This window comes from Marmota monax, unplaced genomic scaffold (assembly GCF_021218885.2).
Source record: "Marmota monax isolate L192 unplaced genomic scaffold, Marmota_monax_Labrador192_F-V1.1 WCK01_AAM20220418_F8-fsc00035, whole genome shotgun sequence".
Lineage (NCBI taxonomy): Eukaryota > Metazoa > Chordata > Mammalia > Rodentia > Sciuridae > Marmota > Marmota monax.
Window position 1 is genome coordinate 9682940 of NW_026691961.1, and position 19298 is coordinate 9702237.

Consider the following 19298-nt stretch of genomic DNA (forward strand, 5'->3'; position numbering starts at 1 on the left):
TCTTACCACTACCATCACCACCACCCCCCCTTTTTTTTCCCCCTCAATACTGAGATCCAATCCAGAGCCTCACACATGCTAGGGAAGGGCTCTACCACTGAGCCACAAATTTAGGCCTTCCCTTTCTCACACAAAGAAAGGTAACATACTCTAGATATTCTTTCACACTTTGCTCTTTTCACTTAGCAACATATCCTGGCCATCATTCCATATCTCATAGAGATGTGTAGAGATACTGTTGTTTATTCAGCCACTATTTCATACCTGAACATCTAAGTTGTTTCCAGTATTTTCTAATTATAAACAGTGCTGCAATTGTTAACCAAGTGCACCTCATATTGTTGGAGGTGTAGCTTCTGAGAGAATTCCTAGGAATGAGAAAGCTAGAGCAAAAAGTAGAAATAAGCAATTTTGTTAGTGATTCCAAATTTCTCTTAAGTAAGGACTATTTGCATTCCCACTTGTGAATTGAGAGTGCCTGCATACCCACAATCTCGCCAATAGAGGGAGTTGCTACGCTTCTGAATTTTTGTAGTTCTGATAGGCAACAAAGTTGGTGTAGTTTTTCTGTGGTGAAATGTAGATAACAAAATTTATCATTTTTGCCTCTATTTTTTTTTTGTGTGTGTGTGTGTGTGTGCTGGGGATTAAACTCAGAGGGCTGGACCACTGAGCCACATTCCCAGCCCTATTTTATTTAAAGACAGGGTTTCACTGAGCTGCTTAGTGCCTTGCTAAATTGCTGAGGCTGGTTTTGAACTGGTAATCCTCCTGTCTCAGCCTCCCAAACCTCTGGGATTACAGGTGTGCACCGCTAGATCTGACAAATTTTGCCATTTTTAATTACACAACAGTGCCATTAAGTACCTTCACAATATTGTAACAGTGTTCACTTTATGCTTTCTTTTTTTTTTTTTTTTTTTTTTTGTGGTGCTGGGGATTGAACCCACTTTATGCTTTCAATATAGGCCTTTCTGCTCTGCCACTGCAACTTATTTTTTAAATGGACATGTTTCTTTTTCTTCCTCTCTCCCTGCTCCTCCCTAATCTCTCTCCATCCCAAATCTCTGGTGAAATGGGATTACCTTTCTCCTCATCCATCCTAGGCAGCTATCTCCCAAATTAACAAGTAGAGGGACTGGGGATGTGGCTCAAGCGGTAGCACGCTCGCCTGGCATGCGTGCGGCCCGGGTTCGATCCTCAGCACCACATACAAAGATGTTGTGTCTGCCGAGAACTTAAATAAATAAATATTTTTTAAAAAAATAAAAAAACAAGTAGATTACAACTCCAGACTTTTGAGTCACCTCTTTAAAAGCCCCTGTTCTGGCTGATCGGCAGAATTACACCCTCTAGAACAGGAGTCCCCTGTGTTTCTCCTTTGCTACCAAAGCAATAAACTCTCTTTTTTCCTTTTTCTCAAAACTGTGTTCTTATTTTTGGATTGGCATCAGGGACAAGGACTGAGCCAACAGCAAAAATATCATGCAAAGCTTCACCACCATCCACTTCTAGCACTTTTTAAGTATCTCAAATAAGAATTCTGTGCTCTTCTTCTTTTTTTTTTTTTCTTTGTGGTGCTGGGGATTGAACCCAGGGCCTTGTGCATTCGAGGCAAGAATTCTACCAACTAAACTATATCCCCAGCCCCAAGAAATCTGTGCTCTTAATTAAATAATTACCCATGTCTCCCCTATCCCCTACCTAGCCCTTATAAGTTCTCATTTACAGTCTGTCTCAATGAATTTGTCTGCTCTTGTGTTAGGTAGTAGCTAGCAATGAGCAGTGAAATGCAAGCAAGGTCACAAGTGTTCTTTAAATTTCTTTAGGGTTCTTCTTTAAATTACTTCCAAAGTAGATGAGAAAGCAAAGGGTGAAAGAAAGTAAAAAGTTTATGATGAACCCAGCCTAATTCCAACTTAAGATTGGGAGCCATCTTGTTACAAAATCATGAGAAGTTAATTTCTGTTTTACTATAAATTACTGCAATTTCTAAACTTGTTTGGAATTCCTGCCTGTGCCTTGAACTCACCCATGCCTGGCTTTCCCTGACCAGATAACAACCCTCTCTAAAACCTTAGTGATGCCTTATAAATTCTGATGTTGGGATCTAAATGTTTTCCCTACCTTGAAATGTTAAGCCATGTAGATCATTAACCTAGTATCTGCCTTTGTATTATGCTTGTCAAAATCCTGTTATCTGTAAGTTCTCAAGACACCCCCCTTTGCAACTTTTTGTGCTTTAAAACTATGTTCCTAGAGAGCTGGGGGGCTGGTCTCTAGCCCAAGGTTTTAGGAGAATCAGTCCTGGCCAGCTCCTGTGTACACAAATATAAGCTTACTTTAATTTTATTCAAATTGGAGTCCATGGTCTTTTCTTTGCATCATTGTAGTTTAACAGTTAATTTGTAAAAAGTAAAATAAGGGCTGGGGTTGTAGCTCAGCCTATGTTCGAGGCCCTGGGTTCGATCCTCAGCACCACATAAAAATAAGTAAATAAAATAAAGACATTGTGTCCAACTACACCTAAAACATAAATACTAAATAAATAAATAAAATAATCTAATTGGGAAGGATTAATGGGACTAACTCATGGATTCCCCTGATCAGGAGGTCATTGTAAAGCAGAAAAGGTGTGTGAGATCAGGAACCATAGAACAATAAGGCACCAAAAGAGGATTTATTGGGAGGTGCTCCCAGGCAAGATTCACTGGTCTGTGACAGGGTGAGGGCCAGTGAAGTCATGCAGAAAGGAGAGCACAATGCTTATAAGGAAAGTTGGAGGTAGGAGGGTTTAGGCCATCTAAACTGCCGCTACCAACAGCAGGTTGGCCAAGGTGAGTTTAAGGTTACGTCTGTCACTGGTTGGTCCAGGCTGAGGTGAGTTGACAGGGCAATTGCTTCAGCCAATTGGAACCCATGGTCTTTGGGGTCTGTTGCCGGGTCTCTTTAGCCTGGTGGAAAATCCCTACCACAGATGCCATGAGGAGGCGGTGGGGAGGCTGCTGACCCAATAGTCCATGTGGCCCAGAGTCTCAAAGCCTTTAGAGAAGTTCTCTGGGCTCAAGCTGACTCAGAAGTTAAGAGCCAAATATTGGCTTTTTCTTTCTTGGTGTTTTTACTTCCTTAACTTTAATCTCTAAGCTTTGGTCTTAAATATCCAGCAAGCCAGTTTCACCAGTATCACTGATGGGCAAAGGCGTGATTTCTGCAGTCGAGGGGAGGAATAAAGAATGTCCACATGCTATGCCCTTTTCAATGCTTTATTCACTCAAAATCACTAAAATCATTCAATACAATTTCACACTATAGGTTCTTTTTTTTTTTTTTTGGTGATACTGGGGATTGAACCCAGGGCCTTGTGCATGCAAGGCAAGCACTCTACCAACTGAGTTATATCCCCTGCTGTCACTCTATAGGTGAGTGATTATATTAAGATTATATTTCTTAATCAAGAAATAACAATTCTTAATGCTGGGCACTACAAACACTGCAAAAGACATAATTAATTCAAAGCAAACAAATTCTAAGTTAAATCTAAACACTGCAAACACATTTAATTAAGACAAACCTATTACAGACATTCCCTCTGCATGTTAGGCTTAAGTGCTAGATTTAAAGTCTTAAGTCTTAGGCCTCAAGTCCAGCAGATGCACACTCACTCAGACCACAGCGATTAGGTCAGGAACCAATGGAAGCTTCTCCTGGTGTGAAGATCTCCTGGTTGAGAAGACGGTCGTATGTGGATGTCACCATTCTCACCAGAGTCAAGAGGCTGCTGTAGAGTTTTACAGCAGTGAGGATGATGCAGAGAATCAGGCAGATGATGAGAAGAGTTGGGATGCCAGTACAGGTCCTCATCAGGCTCTCTAGCATGTGGGCATCAGTATCAGTATCACTGGTTTGAATATCTGTTCATTTGCTCCATTATTTATACTAAATTTGGGGGCTTCTGTGTACCGTTTTGGTCCTATCAACTGTTAGCAGGTTTCTTAGAGACATCTTACATCTTAGAGAGAACATATAGTCTGGTGGTTTCCGCCCTGATATTACCCTTCTGACTCTATCAGGGTTAAAACAAGTGACATGTTTATATCAAGTGTCTTTACTCTTGTGGAAAGTGACTTGTTTTATCAGGCTATGCCTGATGACATATTGGAGGGCTCTATAGGCTTGTGCCTGGTGAAACTGCAGGTTTATTCTAAAATGGAGTTGCTTAGGCTAAGGCCATCCTTATAACCAGTCTTAAAGTGAGAGTACTAGGTTTTAACTTTAATGTAATATATATATATATATATATATATATATATATATATATTTATATTTATATTTATATAGTCAATGTAGTTAAGCTTCCTATTCATTTCAAAGAGAAGAGAAGGTGTTACCAATTGGGCTCCTGGTAATAGCTGGCAGGAGGAGGGAAGAAAAGGGAGAAGCAGCTCTCCCCTTCTCCACGCTATCCTTGAAGGGTTAACTTGCCCAGAACAGTGAAAGAAACAGCTGCTTTCAAGTAAACTTCTGCAGATTGTGAACTTCTGAGTCCCTCTCCCTACACACTGGGTATAAAGTTCTGAAACTGCCTGAGCTGGGGGTTCAGGGGGATTGATTGATTACATCAAAAGTTTTGCCCTCTGAAAAATAAATTTATTTGGCTGCAGACAAATAACCATGTTTCTTGCTTTCTTTGCTGTCTTGCCTAGTCTGTCCCCACAACTCTATCTCAAATTAACTCAGGTTGTTATATTGAAAGTTGTACTTCTGTAAGACACTGACAGATAGCAGTTAAAGTTTACAAGAAAAATACAAAATGATATCAACAGTAGTAAAAATATATTGAGTTTGAATAAACTAAGCTATAAACTAAGAAACATAATTTTGATAATCCAAAACCTTTAAACATTAATTTGAAGAACACCAGCTTGGTAAAATGTTCTTCTAAATCTTATACTTCAAAGTCTTGTATACTTGGAAGATCACTGGCCTCTTAACATACAAAGAGGCCAATAATGGAACCACAATTACATTAATGTTTTTATATTGGCCAAGTTTAGCTTTTAAAGAAAAATTCAGAATCTGAAATGTAATGTAATACTCTAAAACAACAGTTGTTGTTTAACCAGAGTTGTACAAACCCTAATTCCTTTAAGACCAGTTAGCTGCTCTCAATAAAACTTAACCTTGTTTTCAGTAAAGACACAGGCAAAACAATCTTAAACATTTTTCCATTTACCCATTTATGAAAACACACGTAATGTTTAAATATGTTACCTTATATAATTTAAAAAGAGTACCTGATTTTATATTTAGCAGTTAGCACCTTAACTTTGTAAATTAATCAGATGTCTATAACAAACACATTTATGATTAATTTCAATTATATTAAATCTAATTTACTTATTTTAACTGTAAAATCCAAGCTATCAGACAATTATAGTTAACAGTACTAGCCATGTCTTCCTTGTTGAATAAAAATCCTAGAAGCAATGAATATTATGTTTTAGACATTTTATAGAAATTAACACTCTATTGTTTACCACCTAGAAAATCCTGTGAGTTAGTAATTTTAAAGACATCTTTACTCTCATTTGTTTACCTAATTTACATTGAGCTTTTTTTTTTTTTTTTTTTTTTTTTTTTTTTTGAGAATTTTTTAATATTTATTTTTTAGTTCTCAGCGGACACAACATCTTTGTATGTGGTGCTGAGGATCGAACCCGGGCCGCACGCATGCCAGGCGAGCGCGCTACCGCTTGAGCCACATCCCCAGCCCCAACATTGAGCTTCTTAAATCATGTGAACTAAAAGTTATTCTGATCCATTTTTCTTTTATATTTTAATTTATGAGCAATCATATATCTATATGCCAGTTTTGATGCCATGTACATGACATATGGACACAGGCACATATAGACATAACAACACAATACATGTGTTCGCACATACATAAGACAGACAAGGAGCAATATCTTCTAGCTTTTTGTAGGTAGAGCTCCACAGGTAGGAGGTAACACTATAGATATTTATTAAAGCTTCTATTAGATTTATTTCCAGCATCACCATGTCGAAGTCCTATTTAGGATCTTGTAAGAGGAAATTTTCCCAGTGCATTTGAGAGCTAACCCTTGAAAACTGATCCCTGAACAAAGACAGAGTGCAAAAACCTCTACAGTTAGATAAAATAAGGCTGATTGGAAAAATATATTGATTTAGTCATGTAGGATCAAATCATAAAATCATGATTTCAAAAAATATAGAATTAAAAAAAAAGAGTTCTTAAAAAATTACAAGGCTGTTATGAGATCAGAGTTTACTTTTTGACTCAGAGAGTTAGTTTAGATATTGAAAGAATGGTGATTACATGTCTGTAATACCATCAGCTAAGGAGGTTGAGGCAGGAGGATCACAAGTTCAAAGCCAGACTCAGCAAAAGTGAGGTGCTGGGGCTGGGCTTGTAGCTCAGTGGTAGAGCGCTTGCCTAGCATGTTGGAGGCCCTGGGTTCGATCCTCAACACCACATAAAAGTAAATACATTATGTTCAACACCTAAAAAAATATATATTAAAAAAAAGTGAGGTGCTAAGCAATTTAGTAAGACTCTGCTCTAAATAAAGTACAAAATAGGGCTGGGGGTGTGGCTTAGTGGTCAAGTGGCCCAGAGTTCAATCCCCATTACAAAAAAAAGATAAAGGAATGGTGAGCCCTGAAATTCTTAGGTAAAGATTCTCTAGGTAAAGAAGAATTGATCATTTCATTTTTTCCTCCCTGTCCTGTAGTGTTTAGGGAGAAACTTGTTAAGAAAGCAGCATGGGACTGGGGATGTGGCTCAAACGGTAGCGCGCTCGCCTGGCATGTATGTGGCCCGGGTTCGATCCTCAGCACCACATACAAACAAAGATGTTGTGCCTGTTAAAAGATAAATAAATAAATAAAATAAAAACTTTAAAAAATAAATAAATATTTAAAAATTATCTTAAAAAAAAAGCAGCATGGTAAGATAGCCAGCCATTTGGTCCCACAATATAAATAACAAATGATTGGGTCAGAAAGGTGGGGGCTGGCATTTAAAAGTGACATTTTTTTTTTTCCTGCAGACCTCTACAATTTACTTTTCAATGCAAGCCTTGGTGAGATAGAGATAGCAAAAACTAAGTGAAGCTGCTGAGTTTTGTTGTTTAAATATTTATTTTTTTAGTTGTCAGTGGACACAATATCTTTATTTCATTTTTATGTGGTGCTAAGTTTCGAACCCAGTGTCTCACATGTGCTAAGCCAGCACTCTACCACTGAGCCACAACCCCAGCCCCAAAGCTGCTGTTTTGAGCAACCTCTGCATAGGGCATTTTAATCTTTTTTGTTGTTGTTGTTTGTTTGTTTTTAGCAGTTGGTAGTTAGACCAGGTTGGATGCAGAAAATTATTAGGCATTTCCTTTATTGTCGGGGTTCGCCCGCACCCAGCTCTCCCGCGCAGGAAGATGATCAGAGGCATCAGGGAGACCAGTCAAGACTGGAGCTCATTTATTGAGGAAGCACGCACAGCTAATATAAGGCACAGAGCCATCAGGATAAAAGTCAGCAGGGTGGGGAGAGTTCACGTGTGCACCCATCCTACAGGCAGGAAGGGGAGGCAGGAGCTGTCCACGAGGACAAGGACAGAAGGGTTCTGAGCCTATCCTAGAAGTGGTCCGATTTTTTGTCACAACCCACAGTAACACCTTCTGGCTGATCGCCAGGCGCCATCTTAGCCATGTGCTGCCCCAAGACCAGGAAGTGAGCATCAGTCTGCAAGTTAGGTTTCCTTTTCTCCATCATAGGTTTCTATTTCTCTGATGTGACATGCCCTACACTTTATCTCAACTGTGATTATGCCATCCTCTACTATAACTTTTGAGGATGTGAATTCCCTCTGAAAAAAAAAGATTTTTTTTTTTAAAGAGACATAGGCACCAGTGCCAAGAAAACTGTCTCTTTGGCTAGGAGACAGCTCCCTAAACCCAGAGACTCTAGGGGTCAGTAGTTTCTGCCCTTTCTTCCATGACCTCTGGCTGGAGCCTCATTCAGAGTGATAACTATTTTAATTGAGGGAGGACATTTGTCAGCTAGTTGTGCCCTTAAAATTTCTTACATCTTCCCTTTGTCCTTTTGGGTCCTCATATTCACAGGACCATGATTTCATATTACGCTCCTCAATTTGAAGTGGGAAGCAAGCCTGCTGGAGTTTTGGGTGACATCTCCACGAGAGAAAAATAACAATTTGTGTTCCTGAACTACGACAGAAAGCTGAGGGGTAGTTTTACTCTAATTAAAGGCCAGATTTTCTGGTCTTTTTCCTGCCAGAGTGGGGAGTACAGAGAGACAATGTGTATTATGAGAGTCTAGAAAATAGTCTAATTTTAAAGCTAGGGAAGCTCTATCTTGAGAACCTCCTGGAATTTCAGGTCACAAAAGTCTCCTCCCTCAGGAAAACTTGAGTTCCTGTTATCAACATTATTTTGGGCCTGCATTCTCCTGTAGTGAACAGGTAGTTTGCTAAGGAATGTGACATATCCTGTCCTCAGAGGCCAGGCAAGGCTGCAGGTAAATTGCTTCTTGGAAAAGAAAGCATGTGGGGGTCATTACAGTGGAACCATTTGATAGAATTATTATATACAACATTTAGCAGGTTTTCTACTACCCCCATCCTACCTACAAGATTACTGACCAAAAGGTGGGCCAAAGGTGGGCAAGAAGCTTTCCAGGGGTGCCTCTGTGTCTGTCCAAATGGGTAGGAAAGGAGCTACCCAGGAGGTACTTCATTAAAATTTCCTACAGTTCCCTGAAGGGAAGAACAATTCCCTGGAGGCAGGTCACCTTGGCAATTGATGGAGGAGGAGAGGGAAGGACTGAGAGGCCCTGAGCTCAGGATTTGCAGCAGTTTTATATACTCAGAGTTCCACTAGAGAATGAGAGGGTGTCCCTTCCTGCAATCCCATTGGTAGAGGACACCCAGGGTCCAGATGAACCAAAAGGCAAGGGTCTCAGTCAGGGCATCTCAGCAAGAGACTGGAAGGGATCTTATCTCTCCAAAGAACTAGAAGGCCAGTGTTGCAGGCAGGAACAAAATGGCAGAAATCAGCCTCTGATCCGGAGGTCTGAATACATAAGGGAGGGAAGGAATTGGATTGGATAGGTTGGAGGAAGATGCTTATAATATCAATGAAAGACCCCATGTAGGTCCTTGCTCCATCCACACGGCAGTAAGGCAGCAAAAATCTAGCCCAGGATTCATGAAGGGATTCCTTCTTTGAGTATAAGGCAGAGAGAGAGGGAAATGTGGAAAAGTGGTAGAGGTTCTTTAGAACAGTGAAGGGTAAAGAGTCCTGAACTCCATTCTTGAGTTTAGTACCAAATGAAAGCACATGAAAGGGAATACAAAAAGAAAAAGAAGTGGAGGCAGATTTCAATGGATCAGTGATGCTTTATTAAGCAACAGAGGGTCACATTTTTGAGAGGGAAAATGACTATGGGCTCTAACAAGGTCTGGGTTTCATAGTGTTTAGCCGGACCAGATCATGGGAGGAGTTTGGGTGGCAGGCTCATTTAGGATGGGGCATGAGGGCAGGTAGGGGAAAGTTCATTGGGGCCTCTGGCCCATAGCCTTCACAGAGCCAATCTGTGTCACATGATTTCATCATCATTTTAATAATTCAGAAAAGAGGAAATAGGGTGGGGCCAGCCACTCAGCTCTGGTTTTGAGTTCCCAGTCTGAGACACAAAATATTTTGCAACTGAGCAGATTACCCTCTTCAACAAGGTGAGGACAAGGAAGGAGGAGGGAGACCCCCCCAGGGGTGGGAGTCCCTCAAGAAGCTCATTATCAGGTGTGGGAGTCCCTTCGGGTGGCTCATTTTTGGGTTTGGGAGTCCCTCCTTATTGGTAAGGGCAAGGGGTTAGTCTGGGAAGCCAAAAGGTCTCTGGGGAGGGGTGGTAAAGGCCAGAAAGGGTTCTCAGTTAACAGGAGGCCAGGTGGAGCAGGGGCCCTCTTTGCAGGTAAGAATCAGACCTTTCCTTCTAAAAGGACAACGGGGGCATGGGGTGTCAAGGCTGTGGAAGGTTAGAAATGGGGGGGCTGAGGCAGGGGTACTGGGGAGGAAGTGGCAGAGAGTAGGTTGAAGACCAGGGCTGCCTCTTTCTCCACACCTACCCCAGGGTGGCCCAGCTTCTGGCTGCACTGCCCCACCCAAGCACAGGCCCGCTCAGGCTTGTGCTACTGCAGGTTCCCAGGACCCACAGGTGACTCAGGGCTCTGTGGGAACAGTGAGGTGGGGGAGCCAGGACAGCAGAGTAAATGGGCTAGGAACAAGCACTGGGCTGCTGGGTGACCTCGAGTACCCAAGGAACAGAGGAAGAGGTGAGGAATCAATCCCTGGGTGCTCAGTGTTCAGGCAGAAGGGGGCGGGTATCAGAAGGGGGAGCAGTGAGGGGGCTCCTTCCCAGAGGAGGGAATGTTTTCCAAGGTGAGTCAAGATGAGAAGCCAGGAGGCCTCAGGGGCTGACACCAAGGGAAGCTGTCGCCATCCCAGCTTGCAGAGGGCTTGGGAGAATCCAGACAGGGTTGTAGCTTGAAGGAGAAATGGCAGCGGTTGGCCTCAACCTGCCCCACTGGCAACTTGAGGCTGGAGACAGCTGGGTTCCCTTCTGTGCGCCAACCTTCTGCAGCTTTTTCTCAGGTCCTATGCTGGAAACTACAGGGTGGGGCAGAGAGAAGGATGTAGGGAGGGGTAGGTGGAGAGTAGCTTCTATGACCACCCCAGTGCACTGAGGCTGGTGGAGGGGATCCTGGGCTGGGAAAGCACTGGGCTGGGCTGGGGAGTTCAGGAGGCAATGGCCCCCATGCTCAGCCCTGAAGGGCCCTTGAGCACTTTCCCCCAGGCCTGCAGAGGCCTTGATCCTTCACAGATCTGAGGCCCACGGAATGCTCCAGACACAAGGAGGCTTGGTTGGGACAGCCCAGGAGTCCTGGGCAGCCCACTCTGCCTCTTGTCCAAGTATGGTCCTGGTGAGTTTGGACCTGCCATGGTCTGGGGCTCCAGGGCTCCCAAGAAGATGGAGTGAGTGACAGAACATGACATGGGCTTTCTCCCAGATGGTTGAATTCTTTCAGGCTTACAAAGAAGATGGAACTCGGATCCTGGATATCCTTCTCTGTGGTAAGAGTCAAAGACTGGTCTCATGATGGCCAGCCACTCCTCCTGAGGACAGGAGCAGGACCTGGTCACTTCCTTAGTTACTTGGGCAGACCCAGGATGATTCAGACCCCAAGACTCCTGAGTTGAGGGTGTCCCAAGCCACAGCCCTGAAAGCTCTCAGGAGACCCAAAGGAGCCCTCAACCTTCATTCCCAGGCCTGGAGAGGCAGTGATGGGGCATCAGAGGGACCTTGGACACCCAAGCCTTGAACCCCTCTGTAGCATGTCAGCCCTCATTGTGAGATTTCTCACCAGCCAGGCCTGCTCTGAGTGCCTCCATGTGTCTCCCAGGTTCCTGCCAGCCCAGGGGTGAGGGTGGGATCTCCAGGACCTGTAGGAGATTGGGCTTAGAAAGGCTAAGTCACTTTCCTGAGGCTACCAGCTAGTCACTGCAGAGAAGGGGGTTGGGGTCTGGTGGGGCCCTATTCTTCCCATTGAACAAGGTGGAGTGGGGTCATCTCTACATCACTGTATTTTTCACTGGTCTTACCCTAGTGTCCTCCGGGACCTGAGCCCATAGTCCCCTCCATGTCCTGAATATGTAGGGTGGACACAGAGTCACTTAGGTCAGCTGACCCATTCTTCCCCTGTCCAGAACATGTTCGGTGTGTCTGCGAATCTGACGTGTGGTGGGCCCGTGGCGTGGCTCGTCGGGGCTGTGCTGGTGGTGGCTCTCGTTTTTGGCTTCACCTATTGTTCCATAAAGCAGGTCAGAATGAGCAGCCTCTTGCCTGATGGCACATGGGCCTGGGCTAGGGTGGCAATGGAGGCAGCAGAGCACGTGACCAAGGGGGAGGCCCAGGTAGGGTCTGGGAGAAGGATGTAGCCCCTCCATGGCCCTTGAGGTCTAGTCTTGCCAGCTGGCCTCCCTTGCCTACCTCATGGGGCTCTGCTGAGCTCTCTCTCTCTTCTAGGTGAAGACAAAGGAGCTGTTTAAAATAAATTGATAGAAATCCTGTCCAGGCACCGGTGGAAGGATAGCACCCCACCTCTGGAATGTCGTGTGATGACGTGCTATTTTACACTTTTCAAATTTTAAGAGTGAACAATGTAAACTTTAAATGATTAAACATGATTGAGCACCAACTGTGTGCCTGACTGTCTTCTAGAAGCAGGTTCTGAATTCCACAATTCTGGATCCTTTGAGACCCAGCTTCACACCACCACCATGGCACTCTCTGCCATCCACCAGTCCTCACCTGGCCCTTCACCAGAGCTGCCTGGCCGGGGCCATCAGATCAGGTAGACTGTCTTTGGGCCCCCCAATCCCCAAGCTTCACACCATGGGCCTCCTCAGGCTGGAAAATGGGCCACAGATCATAACCAGGTGGGGTCCCTGAGGTTTCTCTTTTCTGCTGCCCTTGGCCTGAAAGAGATCAGTGGGAGCTCTGCCCTGGGCCCCTGGGAAGCCCTGACTCTTCCTACAGGGCTCATAGGACAGTTCTATGGGTGGCCTTGGTTAATCAGTTGGGGAGCGGGGGGAGGTCTCTCCCTGTAGTCCTCAAGGGCACCTAGAATGTACTGGGAGTCAACATTCTGAGATAGGGAGGAACTACCCAAAATAGCCAGGCCTTATTTCTGCCTCTCCAGGGCAGGCAGCATCCTGAGTTGGGGAGGTGCTGACCAGGGCAGCCTGAGTTTGTTATGCCTTCTCTTACAAGCACAACAGGCTGTCCTTGGAAACTTTGGCCAGGAGTCTTCTGGCACCTGAGGTATAGAACCCAGGAGAGGCTGCCACTCAGGGTTCCACAGTGGTGGTGCAAGTGGGGCACAAGCCACTTTCCTGAGCCTTGAGGGACCATCTCTGTTGTCCCCTTTTCCATCTATATGTAAAAGCACACTTTAAGTACCTTGTGTGCAAGTGTGCTCTGACTGCAATGGCTGAAGCACCTGGACCCCCATCCCTGCTGGCTGGTGCAGTGATCATCTCCACTATCCTCTGCCCAGAGGAAGTCATTCCCTGGGATCCGGTATGAGTGACCCGTCTCCCAGACCTGTCTCCAGGAGACCTCAGCCCTTCTGCTGATCCCTCCCAGGATGGCGAGGTCTCATCACCTCCCTGTCCTGGAAGTCTCCCAGGCCTGATGGCTGCCCTGTGCCCCCCCCTTCCCCCGCCAAGAACTAAGTGTGGGCTCTGTTGGGGGGGGCGGGTAAGCTGGCAGCCTGGGGTAGCCAAGAGGGGCTATCCTGGCTGGCTGCATTGCAAGGTTCTTACAAATGCTCCTTATGGGTGGCTTGGCTTGGGGCAGGAGGAGAACTCTGGGAGTTTTGAACCCCTCCCACGTGTGTTTAGTGCCATCCCTGCAAGAGGAGGAAGGAAACAGCTTTCTTCCTGGAACAGGAAGTGCGACTGTGGACGGGGTGCTCACTCTGAAAACTGCCACAGCATGTAAACAGATGGGTTGTTTTCAAAATGTTGTGGGTTGTTCAAAATGGGCCACTGTTGTGTGTGTGTGTGGGGGGGCTGGGGATGGAACCTAGGCCCCCCCACATGCTGGGCAGGTGCTCTACCCCTCCCCTCCAGCCATGGGGGCTAATGTTTTGAGTTACATTTTTCAGTATTAAGCATTGACTCTTAGGAAAATCAGGGCGTTCCATCTTTTCCCATGTTAACTTGTTTTGAAAAATTATTTCTATATCAACCTTGTTTATAGCATTTACATTATGACCCATAGACACCATTTCCAAGTCGTCCACCTGAGTGGCACATGTCCAGGGACCCAGGCTCTACGGGGCCTCTTGCTGAGGGGTTGAAGTCATTTCCGACTGGATTCCTGTGTGTTTGGGTACTGGGGGCTGAACCTAAGGGCACTTAACCACGTTCCTATGTAAGGATTTTATTTTTTATTTTGAGACGGGGTCTCACTAAATTGCTCAGGGTCGGACTCGTGGCGCCATTCGTGTGGCAGGGCAATCCCGGCGGGTGGGAGGACGCCACGGGCGCCAGGCAGCTCGGACCCGGATCCCCTTCCCGCGGCTCGGCCTCCGCGTTTCCCCTTGACGCCCCGCCGGGGACCTTCCTTTGTGTTGCTGGCGGACTCGGGCCCCGCGCCGACCCGGAGGACCGAGGGCCGCCCCGCCCCGCGCCGTGCCCGCGCACCCGGGGACCGTGGCGCCCGCGCGGTGGCCAAGCTGCGGACGCCGGACACGGGCGCGCCGCTCCTCCGCCCGCTGGAGCAGGTCGGCTCGCAAGCCCTGGTGTGCCTGTTGGCGCAGCCGGCCGGCCCGTCGCGCGGTGCCGGAGACATCTTCTAGCGAGCTCCGGAGCCAGGCGACCGCCGAGTTGCACCGCCGCCTGGTCCAGTGGCCCTACACGCCACCGCCGCGCGCCTGACCACCGCCAAGTGAAAACCCACTGACCCACCAGCTCTTTCTGATTCAGAGGACCTTGACCTTGAGCTGAGACTCGGAATCCATTCTTTTTCATCTGGCCTCTTCAACCCTGAAAATCAAGGCTATGTCCTGACACAGTGAACTTCCTAAGCAGCTTAAGTGGCTCTGGTAACTGAAGCAACTGGGATTTTCTGCTGTCTCAAAGCAGAGAAAACTTCTGTGTGTTGTCTATGTGTTTTCTCTCTTTTAAGCCCTTGGACTTGGTCATAAATCCTGAGTGTAAAGTGGAAATGGTTATGGATTTCAGGGTGGGAGGAGAAACAGTGGTGTAACACACCTAGATTTCAGTATGTGTGGATGAAATATTGCCACATTCAGAAACACTTCATATGTTTGTGTGTGTGTGTGTGTGTGTGTGTATTGGGGATTGAACCCAAGGCCTGGTGCATCCAAGGCAAGCACTCTGCCAAGTGAGCTATATCCCCAGCCCTTCATATGCAATCCTGAATAGCTTGTTTTCCAGCTTGCTAGAAAAACTTACATATATTTTAACTACTTTACAGCCTAAGAGTTCAAACTGTGAACAAGTTAATTCCAATGAGATTATTTCATCCACATATAATATATTTTTCTCCAAGATGTCCAGTTATCTGATGATCTTATATTTTGTGCTGTCAACACAACTTTATAAATTGTGAACAGCTCCTAACGTAGGTAAGTGGAAGAGGATGAAAATGGGAATCAGTGATCTCATGAAGGCTGGATTTAATCAGAATATATCTATTTAATGTAAAAAATGACCTTGTACATAGGATGTATTTTCCTAGGGGAACCTCAGAGTCACCATGATGATCACTACTTGCTTCTATGTCTTTTCTGTGGGATGTGTGTACATGAGTGAATGAGAATTTCACCCTTGACCAACAATGTGGTGAATCAAATCTGGCTGCTGGATGAACTGATCTATTATGGGAATTAAAAACAAGAGGCTGGGCACAATAGGACACACCTGTAATCCCAGTGGCTTGGGAGGCTGAGACAGGAGGATGGTGAGTTCAAAGTCACCCTCAGCAACAGCGAGGTGCTAAGTAACTCAGTGAGGCCCTGTTTCTAATAAAATACAAAAAGGTCTGGGGATGTGTCTCAGTGGTTAAGTGCCCCTGGGTTCAATCCCCAGTACCAAAAAAAAAAAAAAAGAGGAAGCAAATAAATAAACAAATATTTTAGGGGTTTGCTAAATTGCTGAAGTTGGCCTCCAACTTTCAATCTTCCTGCCTCAGCCTCCCAAGTAGTTCAGATTATAAGCCTGTGCTACTATGACTGGCTGTTTGCCATGTTTCTTTGGTCTCTTTCAGTACATGACAACAAACTAGAAAAATTTTACAACCATTAGTAATTTAAAATGTATGTGAAATCTGGGGCTGGGGTTGTGGCTCAGTGATAGAGTGCTTACCTAGCACGTGTGGAGCCCTGGGTTTGATCCTCAGCACCACATAGAAATAAATAAAAAAGGTATTGTGTCCAACTACAACTAAAAAATAAATATTAAAAAATAAATAAATAAAATGTATGTGAAATCCAAATATTCATAAGTCTTACTTTGTTGAAGAGGGGTACTGGGATTGAACACAGGGGTATTTACCACTGAGCTAATATCCGCAGACATTTTTATTTTGTATTTGGAGTCAGGGTCTCACCTGAGATGCTGAGGCTTGCCTCAAACATTTGACCATCCTGCTTCAGGTCACTGGGATTACAGTATCTCATCATGGGCCCAAAACAATGGAGCCAACTGATCTTGGATTGAAATTTAGGGAGGCGCTCAGCAGAGTAGTGAGACTCTGTCTCAAAATAAAAAATAAAATGGGCTGGGGATGTTACTCAGCAGTGAAGTGCTCCTGGGTTCAATCCCTAGTACCAAAAAAAAAAAAAAAAACAAGCGAGGTATATTTATATTAGCATTAACACTGAATGCTATAGGAGTATATGTACCTGGTTTTAGGCACTTTGCAATTCAAATCTGACTAGATGTTCACTGCAACAAACTGTTTCCTCACCCTCAGAAAAGCCACCACTTGCTCTTGGCTTCCTGGCTGTCTTGAACTGAGCAAGCAGCTCTCTTCTGCCCTGGTATTCTGCTTCATGAGTCAGAACTGTGGAGTTGGCCAACCACAGACTGAACCTCTGAAACCAGCAATCAAAATTTAAAATAAATAAATAAATAAAGGCCTGACTTTAGACTTAAAACATGAATCTCATTGAAAAACATAATTATGGCACCAGAGAATGAAGTATCAATGCTTTTTTTTGAAGTTCTAAGTTTACCAATTAGCTTAACAAATGACAAGCACTTTAAATAATTAATGACTTTAGCATAAAAACTTTATGAAAATATACAGAAAATACATGTCTAGAATTAAAAAAACAAAGCATATTTTAGTTTTACTTTTTGGTTTTTAAAGTAAATGTGCTGAGCACAGTGGTGCACACCTGTGACCCCAGCTACTTGGAAAGCTGAGACAGGAGAATTGGGATTTCCAGGTCAACCCACATAATTTAGGGAGACCCAGCTCAAAAAATAACAATGTGAATGATGCAAACACTAGAAGTACAGGGTGTTCAAACTTGTTATACTAGAATTTGAGCCTAAGAGGTGCTCTTTCCTGAGCTACATCCCTGCCTTTTTAAAAAAACTTATTTTTAGATGTTGATGGACCTTTATTTTATTTATATGCGGTGCTGAGAATCCAACCCAGTGACTCACACATGCTAAGCAAGTGCCCCAGTCCCCTCTCTCCCCCACCCTCGCTTTTTTAATGTTAATTTGATACTAGTCATTGACCCCATGGGTGCTCTTAACCACTGAGCAACATCCCTAGCCCTTTTTATTTTGAGACAGGTCTTTGCTTAGAGCCTCACTAAATTGCTGAGGCTGGCCTTAAATTTATAATCCTCCTACTTCAGCCTCCTGAGCTGCTGGGATTACAAGTGTGCAACAGGCCCCAGTCTTTTTTTATTTTGAGTTAGGGTCTTGCTAAATTGCCCAGTCTGGCTTCAAATTTGTGATCTTTTTTTTTTTTTTTAATTTTTTATTGTGGGTTGTTCAAAACATTACAAATTTCTTGACATATCATATTCCACACTTTGACTCAAGTGGGTTATGAACTCCCACCTTCACCCCATACACAGATTGCAGAATCACATCAGTTACACATCCATTGATTTACATATTGCCATACTAGTGTCTGTTGTGCTCCGCTGCCTTTCCCATCCTCCACCCTCCCCCCTCCCCACCTCTCCCCTCCCCTCCCCTCCCCTCCTCTCTCTCTACCCCCTCCACTGTATAACCCTGAGGGTCTCCTTCCATTACCATGCAATTTCCCTTCTCTCTCCCTTTCCCTCCCACCTCTCATCCCTGTTAAATGTTAATCTTCTCCTGCTCTTCGTCCCTACTCTGATCTTAGTTACTCTCCTTATATCAAAGAATACATTTGGCATTTGTTTTTTAGGGATTGGCTAGCTTCACTTAGCATAATCTGCTCTAATGCCATCCATTTCCCTGTAAATTCTATGATTTTGTCATTTTTTAATGCAGAGTAATACTCCATTGTGTATAAATGCCACATTTTTTTATCCATTCGTCTATTGAAGGGCATCTAGGTTGGTTCCACAGTCTTGCTATTGTGAACTGTGCTGCTATGAACATCGATGTAGCAGTGTCCCTGTAGCATGCTCCAAATTTGTGATCTTCATGCCTTTGCCTGATGAGTGGCTGGGATTAGAGGTGAGCATCACTGAGCTCAGTTTGTTCAAAGCATTTTGTTTTAAATATATATTTTAGTTGTAGATGGACACAATACTTTTATTTGTTTATTTTTATGTGGTGCTGGGGATTGAACCCAGTGCCTCATGCAGGCAATTGTTCTACCATTGAGCCACAACCCCGGCTCTGTTCAAACCAACAGTTTTAATATTTTCCCATGTGTGTATAGTGTGTGTGTGTGTGTGTGTGTGTGTGTGACCTTGCGCAAGCTAGGCAAGCACTCTACCATTGAGTTCTACCCATGGTCCACTTTCTACCTCTTGTTTGAACATGTGTTTCTTCTTTTTAAATTAGGATCTAATGCTGGGCACCGTGGTGCAGGCCTGTAATCCCAGCAACTCAGGAGGCTGAGGCAGGAGGGTCACAAGCTCAAAGCCAGCCTTACCAACTTAGCAAGGCCCTAAGCAATTCAGCAAGACCCTGGACCCTGTCTCAAAAAAATAAAAAGGTCCAGGGATGTGGCTTAGTAGTTAAGTACCACCCCTGAGTTCAATCCCTGGTACAAAAAAAAAAAAAAGGGGGGGGGGAGAGATTCATATATCACTATTTTTGGAGGACATAATTCTGTGGCTTTTAGTATAGTCACAAGGCTATGCAATCATCACCTATTTCCAAAACTTCTTCAGCATCCCCAAGAGAGAACCCATTAGTCACTCCCCAACCTCCAGCAAGTCAGCAATTGTTCTGTTTGGGGTGAGGGACAGTGTTACATGGCAGAGAGCACAGCGTTTCATTAATCCATTCATCTTTTTTTTAATATCTTTTTTTTTGGTTGTAGTAGTTGGACACAATACCTTTATTTATTTATTCATATGTGGTGCTGAGGATTGAACCCAGGGCCTCACACGAGCTAGGCTAGCGCTCTACCGCTCTACCACTGAGCACTGAGCCCCAGCCCCAGCCCCTCATTCATCA

General features: G+C 44.5%; 1 non-coding gene across 1 annotated transcript; it reads right to left on the reverse strand.

Annotated features, from left to right (window-relative positions):
• Positions 1-3330: 3330 nt before the first annotated feature.
• On the reverse strand, positions 3331-3403 carry Trnaa-ugc (transfer RNA alanine (anticodon UGC)). The gene has a single exon. It is a non-coding gene; the product is annotated as a tRNA-Ala (tRNA).
• Between the last annotated feature and the right edge of the window lie 15895 nt (positions 3404-19298).